This window comes from Alligator mississippiensis, chromosome 1 (genome assembly GCF_030867095.1).
Source record: "Alligator mississippiensis isolate rAllMis1 chromosome 1, rAllMis1, whole genome shotgun sequence".
NCBI classification, from domain to species: Eukaryota; Metazoa; Chordata; order Crocodylia; family Alligatoridae; genus Alligator; species Alligator mississippiensis.
Window position 1 is genome coordinate 245,200,758 of NC_081824.1, and position 22,737 is coordinate 245,223,494.

At 47.1% G+C, this 22,737-nt stretch overlaps 1 long non-coding RNA gene across 1 annotated transcript in view; it reads left to right on the plus strand.

Annotated features, from left to right (window-relative positions):
- The first annotated feature begins 6,897 nt into the window (after positions 1-6,897).
- LOC109280284 (uncharacterized) overlaps positions 6,898-22,737 on the plus strand; it is a 37,727-nt gene continuing 21,887 nt past the window's right edge. The window contains exons 1-4 of the long non-coding RNA XR_009458989.1: positions 6,898-6,992; positions 17,713-17,792; positions 18,417-18,507; positions 20,516-20,602. This is a non-coding gene — a long non-coding RNA (uncharacterized LOC109280284). The remainder of the gene's footprint in view (positions 6,993-17,712; positions 17,793-18,416; positions 18,508-20,515; positions 20,603-22,737) is intronic.

Consider the following 22,737-nt stretch of genomic DNA (forward strand, 5'->3'; position numbering starts at 1 on the left):
GAATGCACACCGGAAATCCATCAAAGACAGGAATACCTAATTACCGGTGGGGGCACATTTCTCACAGGAGGGCCACTCTCTCTCCAATCTCTCAGTCCTGATCCTCAAGGGAAACTTTCACAACACTTCCCAGAGACGAGCCTATGAGCTCCATTTCATCAACCTCCTGGATACTAGAGATCAGGGACTAAACATAGACATTGAATTTTTGATACATTATAATCTGCCTGGCAACTGACTCCCCAGCCCAGCCCAGCCCCTGGCTTCTTTACTTTTCATTCCATCCAGGAAGAGCATACACCAACTGCTGAAACTTCCTTAGCCTGATGAAGGGTTTTTGAACCCGAAAGCTTGCTTAACAACTATTCTCCAACCATTTGGGTTGGTCTAATAAAAGATATCAAATTCACCCAAGGAACCTTGTCTGCCTATGTCCTTAGACCAACACGGCTGCAACCTAAACCCCTGTAGCTTTATTTTATACTTTTGTTGCTAAATGAAAAGTATCTTCCAGCAAATACAGCTCTAGTGACAGATTAAATAAAGCTCTTTTCAATTCAGTGTGAGATCGAACAAGTTTTAGAAAAGTATTTTTTATTTGCAGGAGATGGGATGCTTGGGTTTGGATAGCATTCCATGTACTTCATGAATCTGGCCATCAATTTATTTTTTCCTGCTTTAGAAAGGCCATAAGAATGGTGCTTGCTACCACGGATGGTTTAAATTGGGTGTCAAACCCGGATCTGGCCTGTGGAGGTGGGTCATCTGGCCTGTGAAGTGTCTTTCAAGGCTCATTAATATGGTTGCCAGAGCACCTATCACTATGGTCTTAATTCCTACTGCTTTGGTATGGCTGCAGAACCCAGGGAGTTAAAATCACTTACCTCCCGCTAAAGTTGCTACCACTGCTTGCAAGTCATCCAGCTTGCAGGAAGCCCCATGGTCTGGATCTGGCCATGAGGAGCCCTGCAGTTTGGCACCTGGTGACTCCTGGTTTAAACCATTCATGAAAACCTGCCATTAAAACGAGAACTTAATGCTTAAATCAAAACCACAAAGACTGGACAATACAGAAGTTTTGTTTTAAATGTATGGATGTTTTCGAATCATGACTCAAAAGTTGAAAATATCCTAAGGGGGTAATTTAATTTCATTTCTGACTGGCTATCGCAGAAGCTGAAAAAAGATGTTATTGTCACAGCATCAGCTGTGCTGGGATGTGTTTCAACATAGTTGATCTCATGGATCAGCAAAAACAGACATCACCGTTGTCCTGTATGGTTGGGCCCCTGCTGCTCCCAGAGCTTCAGGGGTCTTATCCTGAGGGACAATGATCCTGGGTTCCATGTGCTGACTTGAGGCACAGCTGTCTGACAGTACACCCCAGGGATCCCCCTGTACCAGCACAGTTTTATACTATATATTGTTGTGGTCACAGTTTTACGCATTTGCAGCATGACAAGGGGTATAGGCATCTGTTTGCTTGGGCTTTGTGTTTCCATAACCATTTCTAAGGTGGCACAAAGGTGATGTCTTTTTGCTGTCTGAGAACTACTGCAAATTTGGGCCAAAGAGGTTCAGATAAATTGAGAAAGCATCCAAGAAAATGATTGAGAGGACTAGATGGTTCTGAGGATATAGATCAGGGGATGACAACTATTTCAGCTGGAGAGCTACTTAATGAGTTTTGGTGAGTTGTCAAGGGCTGTACACACACAATCTTTTCAAAAATATCATTTTAATAAATTATAGATAAAAAACAAATTGTATACTAAAAAGCAAACATCTGCTATAACAGATTTGAATTTTATTTTAAAAAATAATTTTTGTCCTGATTTATGTTTTTTTTTGAGTAGTGTATATAGAGATGATTGCATAATAGCTCAAAAATCATGCTGAGCAGGCAGAGTGGGTCAAAGGAGGCTTGGAGCTGGGGCAGGGGCAGGGGCAATGGAGCTGCTCACTGGGGCAGGAGATGCCTGCTACAGCTTTCCCCCTGCCTGCCTAGGTGTGTGGTGCCTGGGATGCATCCCTATGCCTGCTGCTGCTGCTTCCCAGTACTACCTGCTGCCTGGAGTGGCACAGCAGGGGCAGGAGGAGTCGCTGGAGGCAGGGGGAGCCAAACAGCCCTGCCAAGAAGCTGTGCGTGTTGCCTGGGGCCAGGGCCAGGGCTGTTGTGGGGGTGTGGGCAGGAGCACAGTGCAGATTGCCCTGGGCCAGATACAATTGATTGGTGGGTACCCACCCGTGGCCAGATCCAACTAGTTGGTGGGCCAGATCTAGCCCTCAGGCCGTATTTTGCTTACCCCAATATAGATTCTTTAACTGATGTCTTTTTCCAGTCTGAACACAGCTCAAGAACTTGTCTGTCACATGGACTAAAAAAAATGATCAGATGGTTGAGAAACCACCCTTTTAAGAATTAATTAGAAAAATGGGAAACCAAGTCCTAAATGGGTGTGGAGACTGAACTGTCCAATCAGCCTTAGAAATAGGCATCACTGGGTATTTTTACATGTGTTCCAGAGGTGTGGGGGCCCTCTAAGAACCTCACTAATTAAAATGCCCACAGCATCTCATGTATCAGCATCCCCGTACTTCAAAATGGCAGTGGGGGTACTTTAACTAAAACTTGTTTGACCTTTAATGTGTTTTGGTTCAAAAGCATGACACTGCCATATTCTCAGTGCTGATGTGCATTTCGCCATTTAGACAAATGCATGCGTCACAGGACTGGTTGCTTTTAAAAGTGCCCAGCACTGTGGTGCATGCATGTGTACAAATGCCCTTGTAGACTAGCTTGTTTAGAGAGTCTGTAAGGTACTAATCTGCTCTGAAATTAACTTTCAATGCATAGAAAACAATTACTTCAGACAGAAACTTGTATTTATGGGATATATATATACCATTTGCCTGTTGCATAGCTTTGATTTTCTGAGTCTGGGCCTGCTCCAGTCTTAAAAACTTGATTAGAGCTGAAAGAAACTTATTACTTTGGAAAATAGCATTTTCTTGAACTTGGAGAAGCCCTATCAGCATCTGAAATTTGCCTATCTACACACAGATAAAACAGCACGTGTTTAAATGGCAGAAGAATGTTGAGGCACACTTAATCCACAAAAGAAGGGTGACTCCAGTTGAAGGAAGGGGTAGTAGGTAATGCATGCGCGCGTGCACACACACACACACAGCCAATGGATACAATCAGACTAAAAGACACTGATTTGAAATTAAATAGAATAGAGCCAAGAAAAAGGGTCTGCAGGAGTGTGCGAGTTTCCTCAGAATTTGCACTAAGATTGAGAACCAAATGACTACTGGCTGAATACAGGCAGGTTTTTTAGAAATTCAGAGATTCTTGCATTATGTCTCATAGCTACATACACCACAAGATCATGCAGCAAGACTGTATGGCAGCAAAGATAGGGAAGCAGCCTAGATTAGAGTAAGAATAGATTAGGGCAGAAGTGTCAGTGATATGGGCCATGGATCCATATTATCTGACCTGCAGTGCTGCCTTGCCACATGCAGCACATGCTGGCCCCAGCCCCATTTGCTGCATGTGGCATGGTGCTGGTCTGGCATGGCCTGCACATGGCATGGGGCCAGGTGGGATCAGGCCCATAGACTGGCTCTGCATATTGGATCTAGCACACAGGGTCTTTCCAGCACTGGCACCATGTGCAGCATGGGCCCCAGACCAACCCCATTCACTGTGAGTAGCACATGCTCTGAAATGGCCCCAAGGCCAATGTGTGCTGCATACAGTGCAAAGGCTGGAGGCAGCACATATATTGCAAGAAGCCTGCACAGCTGATTTAGGCCCAGCCAAGCCCTGAGGCCTAGATCTGGCACATAGAGCCAGTCCATGGGCCTGATCTGGCCTGCAGACCAGCTCTACACCACTCATTTGGCCTTTCAGGCCAGATGAGTCTGACACCCATGTATTAGGAATTACTTAAAAAAGCTATATGCTTTTCAAGTCAGCGTGGACAGATGAGATGCACCCTAGTACTGAAAGAACTGGATGAGGTAATGTCAGAGCCATAGGGTATGTCTATACGTGCAAATAAACAACTAAATTGAATGTGCATTAAGTGATTTTTGGCAGGTGTCTACATGTGAAGAACTTGGGACTAAAGTTAGTCCCAAGTCCCTTCAGCCCTGCCATGTACTCCTGTGGCCACTGGCCACACAGCTGCCAGCACTTGGCAGCCATCTTGGAAGCTCTGATCCCTGTTCAACTCCTTCCCTGCGAAGGAACTGTATGCCCAGAGCAGGGGCAGCACGCACCAGCTTCCTTCCTGCCCACCCTGCCTCCCTATGCCAGGGCTGCCCCTGCCCCTGCCAGTGGCGCCCAGCACCCCGTTGCTGCATCCTGGCTCCTGCCAGCTACAACCAGAACCCTGTGGTGCTGCTGGCCATGTTGCTGGCTCTGCTGGCCCCAGCAGTCTCCCCCCTGACCAGGCCCGAGGACCGCCATGCATCTGCCAGTGGGGGCCAGGGAACAGTCTGCGGCTGCCCCACACGACACCCTCTTCCTGCACTCGCTACTCCAGCCTGACTGCCCTGCTGCCCACCCCCAGCACCACTCTCAGGACATGCATTTGGGTGAAACAAAAAACCTTTATTGCCCTCACAACTCCCATCCCCATCTCTCCCCTCTCAACAAGTTGTGCCCCTCCACCACCCTTCCCACCCATCAACAATAAAAAACTCACTTACAAGAGGCAAACTATATACATATTGAAAACTATTTACAATATTTTGGCTGTTCAAGCCCAGAGTGGGGGGCCACGGGGGAGGAGGTGTAGGGGGCAGAGGCCCAGGGCAGGTGCCCAGCACCCCAGCCCCTGGATGTTCCTCTGCTGGTCCAGGGGCCATGGCATCCCCAGTATGTGGTGGCCTCATGCAGGGCTGGGTCTTTGGCTGCATGATGTAGGAAAGAGTGGCAGGGTTGGGCCCAGGCAGGTGGTTGCAGGTCTGGGGTGGTGGCCAGGCCAGAGGGTTGGTGGGCAGGATGCACCCTAGGACCTTGTCTCAGGGCCAGGTGGGGGCCTGCTGTGGGGCATCAGACAGGATCCAGGGGCCCTGTGGGGCCATGGGAGGGAGCCAGGCAGCAGGGGACATGTACGCAGCCACCAGGGCACGGAGGGTCTCGATGGCCTGGTGTTCAGTGTTCTTCTGCTGTTGGAGTTGCTCCAGGCACTCTTGCTCCAGGGCCTCCATGTGGCCCCAGTGGGCCCGCTGCACCTGGTCCTGCACCTTCACTCAGGTGATGTCCTCTGCCCACCTGACCTGCTCTCACATCTCCTGTGACTGCTCCCATGCCTCCTGCTCCTCTGCCACCACCACCAGCCACTGGAGCAGCAGGTTCCAGTCCCTGGTGTGCCACTGGTGCAGCCAGCACATCCAGACCACTCCAGTGGTGGGTGGTAGGCTTGCCCCTGCATGCAGATGTTGGCCCTGCAAAGGCACGAGACAGAAGCCTTTTGTGACAGTTTGCAACATTTCAGAGATAAGATACTTTGCATCAGGGGCTGTGCACTGCCTGGCCTCTGATTGGGGTTCAGCTGCGCATCAGAAAAACAAGAGGAAGGGTGGCGTCATCGTCCTGTCCCACGCTTAGCCTGCATGTAGGGCTTCAGGAAGCAGCCAGGCAGGCAGTGTGTATCATGGAGCACAAGGTATTCTGGGAATTTTAGTTTTATAGAGCAGCAGTGACAGCAGAAAAAAAAAGGGTTGAGGGTTCCTTTTTCCCCCCAGCAGCAGAGAACTTCCCTGATGCTCTAGAGAACTACAAGGCACAGAACAGCTTGCACTGCTCCTGTGTGCTGTTTGTGTGTAAGCAAAAAGAAGTGGGGAAAGGGTTAGAGAGGGCTGCTCCAGGCACATTCCTGGGACATTGTGCCTCTGTTCAGATTGGATAAACTTGGATAAACTAGAAAAATGAACCAACAGTGTGCCAGCATTCCCTCTAAGCTGTGTGGTGTGCATGGCCATGCAGGTGCAGCTGGCAGCATGGCATAAGTGTGCCTGCATGGCTGTGCATGTGGCAGAATACCATCTCTGTCTCTGCCCAAAACTCTGCTATCTGACAATTTGGTTACCAGTTGTAACCTGAGTTGGATACATTCCTGAGGGAGGGGGGAAACCTGCTCCCTCTGCCTATGTGACTGGCATCACATACCTGGGTGAGGGGCTTAAGCTCCCTATTGTTTAAGCAATGCCAACATGACTGGGAAGGGGCTAAAGACCCTGCCAGCCTGCTCGGCAACCAGTAATGCATTTCAAATTGGTTGGCTGGCAGCCAACAGTTGCTGGCCTTCATTGGATCAGGTAAATGAGGTCATAAGATCTATATAAGTTAAGGACTGCCCAGGAAGAGGGGCAGTAGTCATGATAAAAACTCACAGAGAGAAGCTGGACCATCTGAAACTTGCTCTCTCTCTTGAAACTCATGATCAATGAACTGCCTGTCTCCAGAGGGAACCTCCACCTGCCTTTGGATGATAATCATGAGTAAGTTACATGAGATTTAACTAGATATATAGCTTGTAGTAACTCAGATGTGTGGTCAAAGGCTACCATACCACTTTGCTCTAAGGGATTTCTCTAATATTGTTTTACCCTGTACTCTATTCCAAACCTACTCCTTGTAACCAATAAAGTTCTCCTTTGTACCTAGAGTGGGAGACTTAATGGGAAAGGGGCTAGATTATGCCTTGGAGTCCCCTTGGTTTGGCTGACTAAGGGAGACCACTATTTGTGCTCCAGACTGAGGGAAGTATCCCAAGTTATTGTAGTGGGTCAGTGTGGCAAGGCACTGTGTGTGCCTGCCACTTTAAGGATCTGGAGCTGGCAGCCACCAGGTGCCTGATGAGGGCAGCCATTTTGAATCAGGGGCTGTCTATATAAACAAGGCAGTTCGGCTGCTGGAGGCCTAGGCAACAACATCACCTGGTTGGAGGGCTGCAGATTTACATCTGGAGGTAAGGAGGAGCTGTAGGGGATGGATAGGAGGCTCCTTGGTCCTGGGCATGACCTAAAACTGCACCCTGCTGGGAGTGGGTGGCCTGGTGGGGCTCTCAGTGGTGCAGGAGCCCCCAGGAAATGCCAGGCCAGTTACCACCCTGGTGAAAGGCGGGTTGGGGCACTTTAACTCATAGCCCCCACCACTGGGTGGGTAACCCCTGTGTTTGTAGGGCCCGGAGGGCAGACCCCAGGAGAGAGAGAGGGGCTAGAGACTCAGACCTGATTGAGAGAGTATCCTTGACTGGTCCATGCTGGGGCCAGAACCAGGATGGTCAAAAGGGCCAGGGTCCCACCACGAGGGATGCCCAAGAGCTGAGGGCCTGGGGTCCTGACTGGCCTGGAGGTGGGCCAGGGCTGGTAGCCAAAGGACCACACCCGAGAGGGGAAAATAGTTTCAGGGAGCTAGATAGCTGAATGAAGGCGGGGTAGGCCACCTGAATGGAGGGATCTTGTGCGGGGTCCGGATAGAAGGATTCTGGGGCCCAGTGTGGGGCCTGTGATGATAAAGAACACCTAGATGCCATCTGCGAGGCTTGGGTTGTGGTGTGGGGGAGGAATGGAGCTGCAGATAGCACCCCCTGGCATCGGGGCAGTAAATGGGCAGCCTCCTGCTTAATTAACATCTATTAATTAATCAATTAACACCAAGGCATGGCAGGTGAGAACATGGGTGGTTGGCCCAAGAACAGGTGGGTGGGCCACAGAGATTGGCCCCAAGCAGGCTCCCTGTTACAGTCAGGTACCCTCAAGGGCTAATAGGCCTGTGTTTCCCAGAGGGGACAGATCCAGGATCAGTCCAGACTCTGGATGGTGGCAGCATTACCCCCAGGCTAGCGGGTGTGCCCCAGGAAGGGGGTCAGCCAGACGTAAGGTGCCCCCAAGGAGGCACTCAGAGCCTGGAAGGGGGTTGGGTACAGTGAGGTGGGTGGCTCAGTGCAGGAGCACCCCTTTCTGGTCCATCACAGTGCACGTTGTGCAGCTTAGAGGGAACAGTGCAGTGTGCTCTTGCAAAAAAAGACCTGCAGCATATTGGGCTGCAAGGCAGGATAATAAGTAAGCATGACTTGCAATGAAGGGAAGTGGTTCTTCCACTCTACTCAGCACTGGTGAAGCCTTACCTGGAGCATGGAAAGATAGATAAAGAAAGTAATGAAGAAAGATGTGGACAAATTAGAACAAGTCTAGCAGAGAGTGACAAAAACGATTAGAGGTCTGTGCAACAAGAATTACCTGGAACAGCTGAAAGAACTAGGATTATTTAGTCTGGAGAAGAGAGGACTGTTTGATAATAGTCTTCAAGTACCTGAGGAGTGATTATAAGGAGGATGGAGATGGGGTCAGGTCTGGGAGCAATGGTCTCCAACTGCAGCACAGGATATTTAGTCAAGAGATTAGGAAGAGCTTTTTCACTATGTGGGTAGTTAAGTATTGGAACAGGCTACCTACAGAGGTTCTGGAATCTCCATCCCTTTAAATTTTCAAAAGCAGATTAAACAGACACTTGACTGGGATGGTTTAGTCAGTGATGATCCTGCCTTAAGCAGGGGGCTGAACTAGATGACCTGATGAGTTCCCTTCTAAATCTGTTTTTCTATGATGCTAAAATTCAGAAACTAATATTCAAACACGCTGAACCTTGGAATAGTTGGATTTTTGTTTTGTTCATTACAGAGGGAAGGCCCATCTGCAAACTCTGGAATCATATTTGGATTTCAAATGGCCCATTGTTCAGGGATTTTTATGTGTGGGCCAATAGGCTAGCATATACATAAATCTGAACACAGTCTTACATATATATTCAATCAAAGGGTTAAGCTATTTTGGGATTTCTAATGAGTTTGTTTGGAGATCAAGTCTGCCAACTGTTCTGGACATCTGCCTGTAGATAAAAGGAGATGGTCAATGATGTACAATATTATTTGATCTTGCTGCCTCAAAATGTCGTCTGAATTTAGAAGGGGCTCCAAAGCACTATTTTTCAACTATATTCTAACTGACTTACATTCAGCATCATCCTCTCCTATTCTTTGTAAGCTTGGCAAACTGGTTCTGTAATTGTTTCCAGGTAGTTGAAAAGCAACTGGAGAGATAACAGAAAGGTTTCAAGCACAGAAAATGTCCTGCTGTGAGTCATTTGTTGGAGAGGAAGGAAGTAGCTTAATCTTCCACAATGCAAATCATCTCAGTTTATTCCCTGCCTCTCAGTCCTTATTTTGTACTTGAAACTTTTAGTAGAGATGTAGACTTGCTGATTACTGAGCGTGTCTACCCATGCACTTTAATGCGCATAAGCCTATTCTAATGTGCATTAAAGCATCACAAAAAAGTGCTCTTTAGCTCATGTGCATTTTTCTAGTATCTCACAATTGAGGTAATAGATTTAATGTGCACTAATGAACATGTAAATGCACCCATTGAGTATTTGCTGTCCTGATCTGCTCCCTACAGGTGCAGGCTGTTGCCGAGTACTCCTCTTCAGTAGTTATTTCTGACTTCTATCCTTTGTAGAATTCTTGTTTTAGTTTCAGGAGGTCCATCACTTCCCTGTTGAGCCAAGGGGGTCTCCCAGCCCTTTTGAGTTTTTAGAATCATGTCTCTGAGGAACAACCACTCTTCTTGTACCCCCTTCCTCATTGGACCATGGTCCTGCAGGGCCTCTCTAACCAAACCCCTAAGTGTGTGGAAGTCAGCTTTCCTAAAATCAAGGATTTCTACTTTACTGGCCAATTTCCCTGACTTATGGTGGATGGAGAAAATGATCATGTCATGGTCACTGTTGCCCAGTTTGCCTTTGGTTCTCAGGTTGCTCACTAAATTGTCCCCTTTGGCCGGAACCAAGTCAAGCAGGCTAACACCCTTGGACTGGTGGAATGTCTTGCCCCTGGTCAGCCCATAAGTCATTTTTAAAGTCCTCACCCAGACCACCAGGGGAAGATATGACTTGTCAGCATGGTAAACTTAGTATGTTGGGAGACCTACCCTCTAAACTGGAGGCAGTGTAGTGACAGGTGAGCTAATTAGCATGGGCTGGTGATTGGCTAGCCTGATGCTGGCCCCATAGAGAACAGTTACAAGTTCTGAACTGAAATCAGCCCTGCTGTAGAGAGGGTCACAGTGAACTGCTGGATTCTGCAACTTAAGACCCTGAACTGGCATGAGGCAAATTACAAGAGAATGTCCAGTAAGGGTGATAATAGGAAACTTGGCACCTAAATATGGTGGCCATGGAGGCCACTGAGCAGAGAGGGGAGCAACAGAAGTTAGCTGGAACAGTAACTCATTTCTGTCTGAATTTTATTTGCAACCTAAGTGCTAGAGAAACATGAACTTAATGTATTTGATTAGCCCCTTTGGGACATGGCAAACTTGTATCAGCCTCAAGATAATGTATTGAAACTGGAAAAAGTGGAAGTCTGATTTCCTTGGTAGTGACTTTTAGTTTTGCTTTACAGCTACTCTTGGGAGACACCATGAGAAGGTAGTCCCTATCACCCTCAGATTTCTTGCATACAGCTTCTATGTGATACATGTATGCTGACAATGTTGCCATAGTAGCCCAAGGAATAGACGTGACAACTGGAAAAGACACTGAGTACTGACTTGCAACTCATTGCTAACTATGTCCACAAGAGGCACTTAAAGTTAAATATCAGTAAATCAGTATCTTCACCTTCCACCTGGACAATTGCTGAGCCAAGAGCACACTGAATATTAAAGTAGACAACCACATCCTTCCCCATGAGCATACTCCAACCTATGTAGGAGCCGCATTAGACTGTTCCCTCATCTGTCCTGATGCTAAGGTCCTAATCTATCTGATGCTATCTGTCCTAATGCTAAGGTCAGCATTCGAGGTGCACTGATATATTGGTCCCATATTGTATCGACAACGATAAAAGGAAAATTGACATTATCAGCAATTGGCTTTTTTTGGCAGATGTAGCCAATAAATGCTGCATGCTTGCATGCAACTGCAGTGCAGCATGCAGGCAGCCAGAAGTGCAGCCTGGCAGCATGGAGAGCAGCATCCAGCAGGTAAATCTGTTGTGGGGGAAAGGGTATAGGGGGGCAGACTGAAGCCCCGCGGTAAGGGTGGGAGTGGGGTTGGGCAGGGGCAGATGTTGCCCAGCTATGGGAGGGCACAGGACAGAGCCATGAGTGGCTCATCTTGGGGGCATGGTGGAGGCAGCTTCCACTGCTGCATGCCTGCCAGGAGAGAAGGGGGGGGCATGTGCCCCCCGGATCTGTGAGTGGGGTGAGGGTGGGTTGCCACTGTGGCCTGAGGCAGGGTGCAATGCTAGGCTCTTCCTGGTGGGGGTGGGGCTGGGCCAGGGCTGCGCACAGGGTGGGCAGTGGCAGCACTGGAAGTGGGACTACGGTGGGTCTACAGCCACCCCAAAATTTTCCATAGCTCCCCTCCCAGCGCTGCTACCGCCTGCCCTAAGCACAGCCTGGCCCAGCCCCCCTGCCAGGAAGAGCCCAGGGCCACCCATCGCCTCAGCCCGCAGTGGCAGCTTTCTCTCATCCTGGACACAGACGCCCCCCTGGGGTGCATGCAGCGGAGGGAACTGCCTCGTACCCCACCCCATCCTGGCTGTGCAGCGCCTCCCCCTGCCTCTGCCCCAGTGCCAGCCCATCACCACAGAGGCCTCAGTCTGCCCCCCACACCCCTTCCCTTCCCCATCGTCTCTTCCCCCACAACAGACTTACCAGTGAGATGCTGCTGTCCATGCTGCCAATATGGCAGGCTGCATATTGGCAATTGGATCAGTTGGGTCCCGGCTTCGGTGCAAGATGCACAGGTGGAAGCCTGTTGTGGCTCTGTGAGCCCTGGGACCCCCAGAACTGCCAACAGGACCCCTGCAGACCCTGACTCTGACCCCCAGCACAGCTGAGAGGTAGGTGGGGCTCATGGTGGGAGGGAACTAGCACAGCTGCAGGGCATCTGAGAGAAGCTGAGGAGGGTCATGCCCCTCCCCTTGGCTCCTACTTGGCCCAGCCCTCCAAGAAGCCACGCAGCTGGTGCCACCCAGCACATGAGACACGGAAGGGGGGCACTCACCTGTCCCCCTCTCCATGGGGCAGGGACCCCCAGCCCCCTAGAGCAGCTTGGTGCCTTCGGTGGGCCCTTCTGCACATGCACAGAGTTTAAAAAGGGCCTGCCAGTGGCAGAAGTGGCAGTTTGGTCTCAGCTCCGGCATGAGATGCATGGGCCCATTTTGCCCCCGAGAGCTCCAGGACCCCTACGACCCCTGACAGGACCCCTGTGGACCCTGACCCCCAGCACAGCCAGGAGGTAGGCAGGGCCTGTGGTGGGAGGGAACTGGCACAGCTGTGGGGCAACTGAGAGGAGCTGAGGAGGGTCATGCATCAGCAGATGCATGACGAATAGGTCCAAGGAGGTGATACTTCCCCTCTATCGGGCGCTGGTCAGACCGCAGTTGGAGTACTGTGTGCAATTTTGGGCGTCGCACTTCAAGAGGGATGCGGATAACCTGGAGAGGGTGCAGAGAAGGGCCACTCATATGGTTAAGGGCCTGCAGACCAAGCCCTACGAGGAGAGACTAGATAAACTGGACCTTTTCAGCCTCCGCAAGAGAAGGTTGAGAGGCAACCTTGTGGCTGCCTATAAGTTCATCACGGGGGCACAGAAAGGAATTGGTGAGGTTTTATTCACCAAGGCGCCCCCGGGGGTTACAAGAAACAATGGCCACAAGCTAGCAGAGAGCAGATTTAGATTGGACATTAGGAAGAACTTCTTCACAGTTCGAGTGGCCAAAGTCTGGAACGGGCTCCCAAGGGAGGTGGTGCTCTCCCCTACCCTGGGGGTCTTCAAGAGGAGGTTAGATGAGCATCTAGCTGGGGTCATCTAGACCCAGCACTCTTTCCTGCTTATGCAGGGGTTCGGACTCGATGATCTATTGAGGTCCCTTCTGACCCTAACATCTATGAATCTGTGAATCTATGCCCCCGCCTCCTACTTTGCCCAGGCCCCCAGAGAGCCACGCGACCAGAGCCTCATGAACAGAGTGTGCAAACAGGTGCATTTCTGAGCCCAGCATGTGAGTTACCATGGGAGCTTGCGTAGGAGGGTGAGCAGGAGGGCACAAAACTGGAGCCAGTGAGCCTGAAGGAATGGTTGGCATAGTAGTAGCCCAGACTTCTACTGGTGTAATGGTGATGGGGACGCTCCACACCCTGAGGATCCCCTCCAAGTCTGGGACCGCCCCCTGCCCTGAGTCTGGTGCTTCTGAGGCCTCCATCCAGACAGAACCAATGGTTCTGGGCTTCACTCAGACAGAGCCCCTGGCTCTTGGCTGTAGGAAAAGTAGTAAAAGGGCACAGCAACCCCCTTGGCTCAACAGGGAACTCGTGGACCTCTTACATCTATAAAGAGAGGCTTATAAAGAATGGAAGACAGGAAGCATTGCTAAGGAGTATTCTGCACTGGTCTGCCGCTGTAGGGGGTAAACCAGGAAAGCAAAGGCTGTAACCAAATTCCAACTGGCTACACAAATCAAGGACCATAGAAAGTCCTTCTTTAGATATGTGGGGAGTCAGAAGAAAAACAAGGGTAACACTGATCCCCTGCTAAACCAAATAGGACAGTTGACAACCAACATCCAGAAAAAAGCTAACCTGCTTAATGATTACTTTGCATAGGTTTTTCATCAGCCCAAAGGGACTGTCTTGCCTAACATGATGCGGGATGGCCAGGGTGAGGGTGAATATACATCAATTATTGGCGTCGACCTAGTGAAGGAACACCTTGAGAGGGTGGACACCCACAAATCAGCTGGTCCAGACAGATTGCATCCAAAAGTGCTTAAGGAACTGGCAGGCATTATAGCGTGGCCACTGGTAAGGATATTTGAGTACTTGTGGCAATCAGGTGAAGTACCTGAAGATTGGAAGATGCTTCTTGAGGAAGTTCCAGGATGTCATCCTCCCATTGTACTCGGCCTTGGTAAAACCACAGCAGGAGTACTGCATCCAATTCTGGGCTCCACAATTAAAAAAGGAGAAGCTTGAGAGAGTCCAGAGGAGAGCCATGCGCATGATCAGAGGGCAGGAGAACAGGCCCTATGAGGAGAGGCTGAGAGCCATGGGACTCTTCAGCCTGGAGAAGCAAAGGTTCAAGTGTGACTTGGTGGCAGCCTATAAGTACATCAGGGGTGTGCATCAGGACCTGGGGGAACACCTGTTCACCAGAGCATCCCAAGGGATGACAAGGTCCAATGGTCACAAACTCTTCCAACACCGTTTTAGGCTGGACATAACAAAAAACTTCTTTACTGTCTGAGCCCCCAAGGCCTGGAATAGACTCCCCCCACAGGTGGTGCAAGCACCTACTCTGGACTCTTTTAGGAAACACTTGGATGTTTATCTCGCTGGGATCTTTTGACCCTAGCTGACTTCCAGCTGCTTGGGCAGGGGGCTGGACCCAATCATCTTGTGAGGTATCTTTCAGCCCTAATGTCTATGAAATCTATGAAAAATCAGCCATTGGTATTGGCCCCAAAATCTCTATTGGTGCAGCCCTAGTCAGCAGTAAATTCTTTGCACAGGTAGCTGCCTTAAGTTGTTTAGCCAGCATGATATGGGGTACCAACTTCAAAGTTCTCTGATCCACCACGCTTGCAATGGTATATGCCCCAGCAGAGTATTGTGCTCCTGTGTGGTAGTTAGCACACTAAAAATCTTGACACTATACTTAACAGTGTGCAGAGACTTATTACAAACTGCACACCTTAACCAGATGTACTGTCTGTACTCTCAGGCATTAGACCAAGTGATATAAGAAGATCCTAATATCATTACTCTCAATAGAGGCAAGTGATGATGAAAATTACCTGCTCTATCAACTGTTAACTGAAGACCTGAATGGATGGAGGCTTAAAAGGCTTAAAAGTCATAAATTGTTTGTACATGAAATCCACAAGCTCCTGGAAGAGATTGGGGATGTTGAACTAAGGCTATGGGTAGCAATGGAGTGGGTCAACTGCTGGGAAAAGTCAGACCTATTCTTACATCATTTTATAGCGACACCAAGTGGCTCTCCCATTGAACATGAACTTGACAGAGAAGTGTGGGTCAAGCTAGCAGACTGAGATCTGGATGTGGGTGCTTGAAAACACTTAACAAGATAAACATCTTGGATAGCCCTCTGTGTGAATGCAGTGTCAAACAGAGCTGACCAGAGCAGGGTGCAGGGCCCAGGACTAATCAGCATATGTAGGGCCCCACCCCTGCCCTGCCCCGCCCCTCTGTGCCCTGGACCCAAAGAAGCTGCCACCGCCATTGGCAGCGGCGGAGTTGGTGGTGGGGTGGGGAGGGTAGTGAGCCGCCAGATGTGAAGCCAGCAGCGGTGCAGAGTTGCTGTGGCTGCTCTGCCCGGCTCCATGGGGCCCTCCAAAGTGCAGGCCCTGGGGCGGTCAACCCGATTCGCACCCCTCCCAGGCACAGCCTTTGTTCAACAAACAGCACAGCACTTAATTGAAAGCTGCAGTCTTTATAAATGCCCAGATGGGGTAGATGGAATCTGCACATAGAGTGATAATACCAGATAGTGGCTTATAGTTTTGGAGGTTGATATCTGACACCTTACAAAAGGAAGAAGCCTCAGGATATTTAGTGCATTGCTTTAAGTTGCTTTACTGGTCCCAGGCTCACAGCAGTGTTGTAAAAGATACAGTTTGGGTTTGCAAAAAGACAGAGAAGAATAACGTCCGGAACAAAATTAGTTGGTCTAATAAAAGGTATCATTTTGGAACCAAGAGTTCTACTTTTTTGTAACAACAAAATCTATGCACTTTTACTCACTATTCTAACATCATGCAAGCAAATCTGTATTTGGCAGCTTATATACTGTTATATTCAAACAGACAAAACACACCAGCTATGTCCTGAAATAGCACCGGCAGGCACAATACAGGTTTGGTTTTCTTTCCCCTACACTTAAACAGAAGTTAGTTTTGCTCATTTTATCCTTCACTTTTTGCATTTAATCTTGTAAAAATGAAAAATTAAGTGGATAAAAGGCACCTGGCCAGGGTATCCAGCTGCTGTGGCTACAGTTTCTGCTACTGTAATGAAAGAAGAGAAAACTTTTCATCCCTGTGAGCAAACCAGACATCTCCTGCTGCAAAGGTGATTGATTCTGAGATAGCAAATAGAAGCTTGGTATAGAGCAGAACCTTGGAGCCAATTATCTTCCCCCTCCTGATGCAGGATTCCTTGATTTCTTACTAGACAGTGCAAACTGTGATGTATATTTTTCAGAGTATTGCCACCCATAAAGGGGCCTTCATTAACTTTCCTTTCCCCCCCAGATTTAAAGAGAGATTCTGCACAATGTGAGTCCATGTAATAACAACTCACCATGTTATGACTCATATTTCCATCTGAAGCATAGGCCTATTTGTATAAGCGTGTCCATTAGAGACAGACTCAAGCAAAACTAATGCTCAAAAAGATTAATGATAAACACATGTTCTGACTTGTTGCCTAGAGCTAAGGTTCATTGCACCGGATTTTTTGGCCAAATGATGTGCTAAGCATGTATGGCAGAGTTAAGTATTGGTATGGGGGTGTTGGCTGTATGTGGAGTGGTGGCCCACTGGTTAGCATGTGTTAAATATCCACCTGTCCCCCATCAGAGACAGCTATTTGGCTGGTTAAATTTTCACAGAATGGCATCATATTCAATTCCATGGTCAGAGGAAGGGGAGATTTCTCCACAGCTGTCTGCTTTACATGAGGGCTGGCCCCAAAGCGTGTACACAGGAGTTTGCTTGTGTACCAATAGAAGCCAATTTAGCCTCATATCTTAAAGAAAGAACTGTTTTTTTCCAGAGCTGTCTCCCAATGTGATAAACTGCCCTCCCTATGGAAGGAATTTCCCAATATTTTATTTTAACCTTTTGGGGGTTTGTTTTTGTTGTTTTGGTAATTTTAATAGTATAGTTCCATTTTTAGTTTTGGAGCATTCACCTTAGAGTTGTATAACAACAAGAAACTAATAAGCGGGGTATAAAAATGAAGCCTGAAGCACTCAAAACTCATTTATAGAACCAGTAGATAAAATCCATCACTATGTGAAATAGTCAGACATTGGCCAGACTCAGGAAAAAGCCGTCCATTTTACTCCTTCGAAATTAGGGAAAAGGAAAAGTCAACTAACAACAGGAGGCTGACATCACAAAGGTGAACTGACCACAATATTATTGTTATTACTGCTATTTATTTGTATCATATGTAGGCATAGGAGTCTTTGACCATTTGTGCTAGTCTGTGCCCAAACTTTGTAGAGAAAGCTCTCCCACTTTACATTAAATTCTTCTCACAGACTGACATAGACACACACAAATATATAACCTCCTCTCTCTTTATAAAGCTGTTAGGCTCTATCTCTTAAAGGCTGGAAAGGGACAGACCTTCTTACTTCCATTTTTATTTATAACCACTTTGGATCTGCTTTGAGACCGTGGTGATCATGACAAATATCAAGCAGACTAAATTCTGTTGAAAGTGTCTAGCCATACCTGGCTCTCTGCTCCTCCAGCTGTAATATACATTTTGTTCTGGGTTGCTTTCCATACTGTGAGTGATGGGGGGCAGTGAAACTAAAACTAGGTTAACACCTTTCTTTCATTTCTTGTTGTTTCTTTCGACCAGGGACAGTGATGCTAGTTCCTGGTGACGACTGAAAGCACAGCACTTCAAACCTGGACTTCTACAGACCCTCCCAGGCAGAGGTCTCAACTATCAATGGATTACATCTGTTTAACTGCCTAGCTATTTTCTCCATTATGCAAGTGGGAAGATGGAGGCAGAGTAGCAAACAAATTCACTTAAACCTTCAGAGCAGATCAGTAATAGGGCCAAAAGAGAACATACAAGTCCAGACCCCCAGCCAGCCAATCTCATTACCACATGACATTTTCTCCAGCAATATGTCTAGCCCTTGCCAACCAATTGTAAATGATTCATTTTGTTACTGCATAACCACATTTTGTGGGTAGTCACTAGTCAGTTTGAGTTACCTACTCAAACAAAATACTTTCATTAAAACATTGTCATTTGCAATACCTTCTAAGTAGCTTGAGTGATTTGAAAACAGTAAAAAAATTGCTATTAGCACACTGGAACAGAAGAAATCACACGCTGGCAATTGGAGGGATGGCAGTTAGAATCCCTTGGACAGAATCAGTGCTTTTAAATTAATTTTTATTGTACCTCAGCACTGCAAAGCAGTAAACTTAATAATACCTAGGAACATGAAGAAAGTTACACAGTGTAACAGTCATGTGTTGTAAAATAAAACTTTCCTGCCTAGTGCAGTGGGGCTGGGCCCGATAATCTTGTGATGTCTCTTCCAGCCCCTACAGGAGGGTGATCCAGGCAGACCTTGACAGGCTCAGAAAATGGGCGGACGAAAACCTGATGGTGTTCAACACAGAAAAATGCAAGGTACTCCACCTTGGGAAGAAAAACCCACAGCATCCTTATAGAATCTACAGTGCTATGCTTGCTAGCACCACGGCTGAAAGGGATATGGGGGTCATGATTGACCACAAGATGAATATGAGCCACCAATGTGATGTTGCAGCTGGTAAAGTGAGCAAAACTTTGGCGTGCATCCATAGATACTTCTCAAGCAAATCCCAGGATGTCATCCTCCTGCTATACTAGGCCTTGGTGAGGCCATGGCTGGAGTACTGCATCCAACTCTGGGCTCCACAATTTTAAAAGAATGTGGAGAAGCTTGAGAGAGTCCAGAGGAGAGCCACATGCATGATCAGAGGGCAGGAAAACAGGCCTTATAATGAGAGGCTGAGAGTTACGGGACTCTTCAGCCTGGAAAAGTGCAGGCTCAGGGGGGACCTGGTGGCTGCCTATAAGTATATAAGGGGTGTGCATCAGGATCTGGGGGAACATCTGTTCACCAGAGCATCCCAAGAGAAAACAAGATCAAATGGTCACAAACTCCTCCAAGACCATTTCAGGCTGGACACGAGGAAGAACTTTTTTGCTGTCTGAGCCCCCAAGGCCTGGAACAGACTGCCACCAGAGGTGGTGCAAGCGTCTACTCTGGAGTCCTTTAAGAGACATTTGGACATTTATCTTGCTGAGATCCTTTGACCCCGGCTGACTTCCTGCCCCTGGGGCAGGGGGCTGGACTCGATGATCTTCGGGGGTCCCTTCCAGCCCTAAGGTCTATGAAATCTATGAATCTATGGATGAGCTAACTGATGGGTTTTTCAAATGTTTCAGTTTCCATCCTTATAATTTGGAATTATGCATAAAAGAATCACATGCCATACCAAAGATTAGGGGATTTTTCCCTCTTTTTTCTCATTAGAGGCAATGGAAACTAAGTTTAATAGATTATGCACAAATATGGACATGAATTTGAGAAGCCACTCTGCTACAAGCTCTTACACATGAAAACAAACATGCACACTGATGCCAAAGCAACACTGAGCGATGTTTTGACTTGAGTGTTGCGGAATTGCAGCTGCTTCCTTTGATAAGAAGTGGCTGGTACTCAACTGATTGGCTCAACATGTCAAGAAAGATTTCCACTTGGTGATGTGGAGTGAACGCAGCTTAGGTGCCACAAGCACAGCTCTGCGCTGTTCTGTTTCCCTTAAAAAAATTTCCAGCACTTGCCACTGTTTGGAAAGAATCTGTACCTTCTTTGTACACGTCTAGACTAGTTTACTGCATTTCACTGTGACTTCTTGTCACAGTATCAAAGCCAGTGTGAGCCTTTTGACTGCTGCTGACCAAGGCAGTCTTTGTGTAGTCTTCAAAGGCAAAAGAATTTGCCAGCAACTGACTCAGTTTCGACTGCTTGCCAGGAATTTGCTGCATGCCATACGATCTAGTTTTGAGTCACTTTCTAAAAACAGTCTTGATGCAGAAGTACTTAAAAAGAAAAGGTCTGCAAAACCCAGCCAGTGTAACCCCAGGACTGGCTTCTTTAAGGGGAAACACTTTCAGCTTTCAAACCATTTAACCTGCTTTCTGTATAAATAGTTGCTCTATGTAACGCTTAAAAAGTGATGTGACAACAGGCTGGAACACTGTGTTTTAATGAAGATGCCATGATGAAGAGGAACACACTAGTCTGATGCAACATGACATATGCATTTCATGGTGCTTTAAAAGGAACCAGAGGCTGATTGGAGGTTTAGAGTCATGAGAATGATGCCTGAACATCTCACATTATAATCTGCCAAAAAACATTTCTATGAAAAACAATTCTGAATTCCAGAGGAAATAAGGTATTTGGTTCGGCTCACCACGAGGTGTCACCACTTCTTTATTTTTAAATACACTGATGAGTTTTTCTGTGTCTGGGGGAAAAAATGTTGAGGGTGCAGGCAGGAAGTGAATGCACTGTCCAAATATCTGGTCCACCGCTGATCAAAAATCTCTTAATTAAAGGCAGGTTTATGTATCCTTTATTCAGAGAAAAATGAGAAATCGCTTCCAGCCACTTCTGTGGATTCCTGCCATCCAAGCCCATACTGAAGCACTAAAAACTTCATGAACACAGGTAACCATAAAGTTTTAGGATGGTTGGCTCACCAGGGAGTTTTCCCTACGGCAGTTTGTTTTACTGTTAGAAATAAGCCTGAATAAATTGTCAAATATATTTCAATATATTATTTTCATATAATATACTGTTTATGTGGTGCATGTATGAATGTGATTATTTTTGGTACCTAGGATGGAACTGATCTTGTTTCTACATGACTTTCAGAATAGTTATCTTTGTTAAATTGAGTCTCCTTCTATTAGTGCAATCATTTTGGGAAGCTCAGAGATTGAGTTTTATTTAACCACAGAACCAGTATAGACCAGAGGGCAGCAATGCAAGCCCCCTCCCCTCACACCATTTCTCCCACAACCTTGTGGAATCATGTCACTTCAGCAGATGGGATGACAGGTCTTTCTGCTGAGACTGATACACTAGCGTTTAGGGTCTGTTGGTTTTGTGAGGTGCCCTGTGAACATTTCTTAATCCCTTCACAGAGGTCATCAAACAGAAATTAGACTGGAATATTTTGCAGTCATTAATCATGTGGGCCAGATGTAAGTCAATAAACTAGAGAAGAAGACACTCAAGTGTGAAGCCCAAGCTGTCTCATCTCATCCCCCTCACCCTTTTAGAACATAGCATTCAAAAGCTAAACAGAAACTGTGCTGTCTTGTCAAGAAAAGATAAGCAAGCACTGCCTGCACACACTTGTCTCTGATTCTGCTTAGTGGGCACCTCTACATGAGATAGCTCATCACTACGGTGATATAGCAACAGCGACAGGGCTCATTGCTACAGTAACATAGCATCGGTGGGTACAAACCATGATGCTGATACTGTCACCGTAGCAATGAGCTACATCGCCTGTAGCTTGTCGCTATGGTGACGTAGTATCTAATGACTGCACAGTACCAAATGCACAGCCAGGGGCACGTGTAGATGTGCCCAGTGTGTAATACTTGAAGGTTCATAGTGGGAGAGAGCTGACACTCACAGATGTGCAGGGAGAATAGGGTGGTAAAAGGGCTGCTTCTGGCTAGTTTGGAGGAACTTGGCAGTGATAGAAGATTAAGCTGGTTGCCCATTAGGGGAAAATTATTTCCCCTCTGATCCCCTGGTGCAACACACATTTGATTTAGGGTTCATTCACTGAGCCAGAGGAAAATTCCAAACAGCCCTGGTTTGCATTCAGCTTTCAGCTGACCTCCTAAGTAGTTTAATCTGGTAATGGCCCTCCTCTCCTTCTCAGAGCTACTTAGGGATTCAGTGTGGAAGCTCCTGAGTCACCTGGACCAATAGTTTTGGGTGGTAGAAACAGACTTTTTAGGATTCCCATTAAGGCAGGACTTCTTTCCTACCATACACATTTTTCAGGTCATCGCCACACAGGCATTGTGTGTTCTGAAGGCAGGCTTATAAGCAGGCTTTCTCTTATAAAACAGATGTCAAATGTGTTTTTATTGTAATGGGTCCTGAGTTTCCATCTTCCTATTCTATACATTTGGAATTTGAGAAACAGGGCTTATTTAGGAATTTAAGCCTACCCAGTTTCCTTTTATGCGTGGTAAAATCATGTCACTGGGGTGGTCCTGGCATAGAGCTTCCACATATGGCTGATAAAGATGATATTTGTAAGAGCTGAATCTGCCAGATTAGATTCATACCACAAATTTGCAATTAAGCCCCTGTAAAAATTAAGCATGATTATTATTTCAGTGTGATGAAGAAGCAGAGAAAAACCATCCTGTAATGACTTAGGTTTATAAGGGGTATCATTCAATTTTCTAAATGAAAAATTTAAGGTTTGTTTTTTTATACCCACTATAATTCAATTACTATCCCCATAGCACCTAATGATAAAAACAGATCTATCTCTTGGTTTATTTACCTGGGGTACCTTTGACTAACTACAGATATTTGGGAGGTAAAATTGGGTTCAAAATGGCTGCCCAATTTAAACTTAGCTCGTCCTGGTGTTGACCTTACACTTACAGACCCAGGCTCAGTGACCAGCCATCAATCTAAACCTGTAACTGTACAGAAGTTCCATTTACACAAACTGGTCTAAACATTGCAGAACCTCATTTAAGATAAACCTGGATCTATGCAGTATCAGACTTATTCAATTTAGGTCAAACCAGTGCATGGAA